This window comes from Penaeus chinensis, chromosome 17 (assembly GCF_019202785.1).
Source record: "Penaeus chinensis breed Huanghai No. 1 chromosome 17, ASM1920278v2, whole genome shotgun sequence".
In the NCBI taxonomy this organism is placed as follows: domain Eukaryota; kingdom Metazoa; phylum Arthropoda; class Malacostraca; order Decapoda; family Penaeidae; genus Penaeus; species Penaeus chinensis.
Window position 1 is genome coordinate 4,535,484 of NC_061835.1, and position 5,000 is coordinate 4,540,483.

The following is a 5,000-nucleotide window of genomic DNA, read 5'->3' on the forward strand; positions in this document are numbered from 1 at the left end:
GTCAGGCATTTAGCTCTCTACTTTCATAGTGTTGGGTGAGCTGTTGCATCTGTAAAAGCACTGTTGCATATTACTGTGAACGGCCAAGCACAGCGAGGGGTGAGAGGGCCACGCCGGGGCGAGCGGCAGGGCAGCAGCGGCGGTCGGGTGTAGGTGTTACAGTTGCTCTTCCCGGGTCATTGGCTGCCCGCCGGTCAGGCCATGAGGAAGAGGGGTGCTGTGTGTATCATTATGCTCACACGCATTTATATATCATGCCGTATCTATGCTTAATGACAGAAGGAACAACTCTTGATCTGATAAAATCGTTTCTTATGTAAAGTAGCTCCGCGTGGCTATATAGATGCAAGTAAGCGGCGTAGTTTCTGAGCGTTGTCATATTCCGAGATCAAGTTCACGCAACACAGCTGTATTCTACGTCGTGTATGTTTTCCTTTTTTTCCTTCTATGATCATAACAGCTGTGTCTCCACTCTATTATTTAGCGGTTTCTTGCTAGTTTTTATTAACGCGAAATAACGGTTAGCGCATCTTTACGCATTATTAAGAAAATTAGGTTTTCGGGTAAGATGTCGTGTTGTATTAAGCATTTAATTCATGTTTGTCTGAGTGTTCTTATTTCCGCCTTCAGGCTTTTGTGTTGAGGAGAGTCGCCTTGGTTTCGAAGTTCAGTGACTACGTTTATTAGCATAGTTCATTTGGCCACTCGTAATGTACAGAATTAATGCATCAAATATAAAGGAAGATATTTTGATTATATTTTAAAGATATGAAGCCTGAATATGTGTGCATAAGCATAACTATAACGCGTGGGTGTCGGTCCAGATATATGAGTACATGTACTGTGAGCATTTTGTATACCCAAAGATCGGCGCCGATTACTTTGTGAGCATCGGAATATTTGTTTCGTGCTTTTTACCGGTTCAATGTTTTGTCCGCAATTGTTTTCATAGCCTTTCATAGTTTTAAATATTTAGCCATCACTGTTTTGCCTCGCATGTTGTTTTTTTTTTGTGTGTGTGTGTGCGTGAGTGTGTATATATATATATATATATATATATATATATATATATATATATATATATATCATATATATGCATATATATATATATATATGTGTGTGTGTGTGTGTGTGTGTGTGTGTGTGTTTGTGTGTGTGTGTGTGTGTGTGTGTGTGTGTGTGTGTGTGAGTGTGTGTGTGTGAGTGTGTGTGTGTGTATGTATGTATCCCCCCCCCCCCCGCGCACCTGTGCATTGCGCAAGCGCCAGACCTGACTCCATTCCTCCTTCGGTGAATGGCGGGGAAGGAAGCCTCGATTTCTTGCTGATCCACCTTGATCCTTGACAGCTCAACACTCGCTGATAACGAGGAATGTGCTTGCTTTCTCCGTGCTTGTCCTGCAATCCGCTGGGTCGTTTGCTTGTTGCTTCAGTGTGTCGATGCTGCAGCCTTTTATTCAACAGTTCTCTTCCTTTCTCGGCTTCGAGAAAGTGCGGTGAACTGAAGGCTCTTCCAGCGCTTGGAATTCGACAAGATGAAATCGGCGATAGCCCGAGATTTCTTGCAGGGCGACACCGAAGAGACTCCTGACGTAGCAAATTCCTGCGTCAGAAGGCGGCGCGCAAGTCAGCCCTCGCCAGCGGACACAGCGACCGGAAGGCGAGGCCGAGAGACGCCAGATCTGCTGGACTGCACTTCCTTCCGGTGGCGAATGGAAGCCGAAGGAGTTAGCGATCCCGACCGCACGGAGATTTCGACGCCGCCGCAAGATGTGATCCACTATTCCGCGCGCGGTGCTGTCGGGACGCGGGATCATTACGCCTTTATGCTCATTGTGTGAAAGGACTATAAGTGCGGACGATAGTTAAGTCCGCGTCAGGGAGTAAGTGCTGGGAAGTATTGAAGGTCCTTCCTCATTTTTGGCGGATGCAGGATAGCAGTTGAAGTGTCGTTTTATTACCAGCAATCTTTAATGCAATTACGGCCTTCATTGTAATTATTATGAGTATTATGATTTGGTAGAAATAGTTTTTTTTTAAGAACAATTGTCACAAACCATAGCAATAACTCTAACTGCGAGGTTGTTTAAATAATGGCATTAGTATTGCAAAGGGTTTTGTGATAACAGTTTATACGATGATAAAAATAATGACGTTTATAGTAGTACGGATAAGCGTAATAAAAATCACAATTCGAATAATCATAGAAAGACTGATGATAACGATCACTATGATAATCCAATAAAGACTTTACAAGTATTATTAATAAACGATATCAATTAAAGAATCCCGACTGAAAGCAAGGACGAGAGGAACGGAACGGAAGTGCCAGTCGGGCCCCGGGCACTGACGCCTTCTGCCGCCGCCGCCCCGGCCCCCCGCGCGGCCGGCGAGCAGCCTCGGCCGCCGGACAGGATCGTGCTTTCAGAAACGCGTAATTCACCCTCGTAATAACGGTAATCCGGTTTCGCGTCTCTCGCCCGGCGTCCCGCCCGCCTCGGCTTTCGGCTTTTCTCGGCGGCGAGGCCCTGCTTCGCCTCCTTGGAGGGCCTTGTCTGCATGCATGCTTATCTATCTCTCTATATGTATGTATGCATGTATGTATGTATGTATGTATGTATGTATGTATGTATGTATAAACATGCAAACCTACATTTATATATGTATATATATATGTATGTATGTATGTATATATCTGTATCTATATCTATATTTATATCTGTCTATATATCTATCTCTCTATATATATGTATATATATTAAATGTATATATAGATATGTTTATATGTATATATATGTATGTATATATAGATATGTTTATATGTATATATATATATACATATATATATTTATGTGTATATACAAGTATATATATAATCATATTTGTATATATATATGATCATATTTGTATATACTGTATATATATATATATAATCATATTTGTATATATATATGATCATATTTGTATATATATATATATAATCATATTTGTATGACGAAAAAACACTTCTCTCGTTCACTCCGCATCATTAGCATCATGATGTTAGTAATAATAATGTGGATTACAAAAACGGTAATCAAATGACACTGACCAAATAGAATCAACAGCGTTAGTAGTGACGATGAGGACAACAGCGGTAAAGCTGATCGCAACAACAACGGATATGCTGCTAATGGCACGGAGCGAACGAGAGCGTCGTTCTTGTCGCGTGCAAGCAGGGCCCGCGCAGCCTCATTCTGGCCCCGCTCTATTCTCCTTTGCTGCTCCTTCCGAGACGTTCTTCCACTCCAGTTCCCTCCACTCCTCCCTCCGTCACCCCGACCGCACTCCACCACTCCGACACTTCGTCACGTTGGCGTTATTACGACGGTGTGGCGGCCACGGTCCCGTTACGTGAGAGATGCGGCTTATCGCGCAGCTGGCGTCCCTGCGCAACGCTGTTGCCTGCGGTACGATGATTATGGTAACTCTTGCCGTTATTGCCATCACGAACGCCGACGGAACGAGCGTTAGGGATGGCGGGGGGGGGGGGGGGGGGGGCAGCATGTGCGCCACGAGGGAGGGCGGCGCAAGAGGGGGGTGGGGGGGGCATTTGGGCTTAATTGATTTTATTGGCGTCATTATCTTCGCGAGAATGCGGTGCTGATGCTAGGAGAAAGGATGGGGGGGTAGAGCTGATCAGTGATGGTGATAACACTAATACTAATGATGATGATAAAGGTATATGGTAAAGCTGTTGATTTATGGCACTAATTGCAATTGTGATGATGATGACGGAAGTGAGTACGACCACACTGATTGTCGTATAACAACAGTATTCATATTTATCATGATCATAATAAGGAAAGTATCGGTATTGATAATGATAGTGATGATGTTGATAATAAAGTTGATAGAAATATAGTAAATGAGTTTATATTTTAGATAATGTTAGGTTATATTAGCTAATCTTTATAAATGGAGAATTAATGTATGCTTGACATATTTAAGTTGTCATATCACTACCATGCACACCCACATATGCATACATATCCGTACACGCATACGCGCATGCATACGCATACGCGCACGCACACGCACGGCCGACGGTGAGCGCCATGTGCCTGACACTTTCTTGGAAGGTCGATTTGTCATCAGATTTATTGTTATCTTTTAGCGTGTGCGTGGGAGTGCGTGTGCGGGGTGTGTGTGCACAATGGGAGGTACGGACGCGTGTGCGTGTGTCTGTATGTAGGTGCCTCTGTATGTATGCAGGTGTTTTGTGTAAACGTGCTTGTGGGGGTGTTTTTGTGATCGTGTTTATGGGTGTTTGTAAGTTGTCTTGGATACGCACGCATGTCTTTGTGTAAATACAGATGCTTATCTGATTATATGAAGTCTACGTTAATCTGAAATTAATTTATCCATCAGAAGACAAAAATCTTTTAACAAGCAATTCCTTGCGGTCACCTCTTGTCTCAGAAAACCTGTTTGTAAAAAAGATAATTACCGTTAAAAACAGATTTTTGGGAATATGACTCAGTTGTCGTAAAAATCGTGGCCAGGGAAGAATGCCGCTGAGGTCATGCCAAGTTCACTTTGAAGTACATGACGACACTTCGAGGTGACGACTCGTAGCGAGAACCGCGGCCGGAATTGCAGTCTTGCAAACGAGCGCGAAAAAGAGGCGAGTGGGTGACACGAAAGCAACAAAACGGCTCCACTCCCAACGCCTGCCTCCTGAGCCAGCACTCCGTCTGAACATCAACAACCACAACACAGGCGGATCGGAAACAGCAGCGGTAACCCCGAGCACTGGAGTAAAGAAGGTTGTGAAGATTGTTGTGAACCGAGAGAACAGTCTTGTGGCGGTGCGGTCAGCCTGGCCAGCAGCTGACGTTCCTAAGGAAGGGGTTCGGGTGGATTTGGGGTGGGGGTGGGGGGGAGGGGGGCAGTCGCCAAGCATGCAGTCACCTTGACTATGGTCTCCTTACAGTCAACTAGGACTCTTCGTGATTTGTC

At 44.4% G+C, this 5,000-nt stretch overlaps 1 protein-coding gene across 2 annotated transcripts in view; it reads left to right on the top strand.

Annotated features, from left to right (window-relative positions):
- LOC125033979 (flocculation protein FLO11-like) overlaps positions 1–5,000 on the top strand; it is an 82,642-nt gene that overhangs the window by 30,156 nt on the left and 47,486 nt on the right. The window lies entirely within an intron of this gene.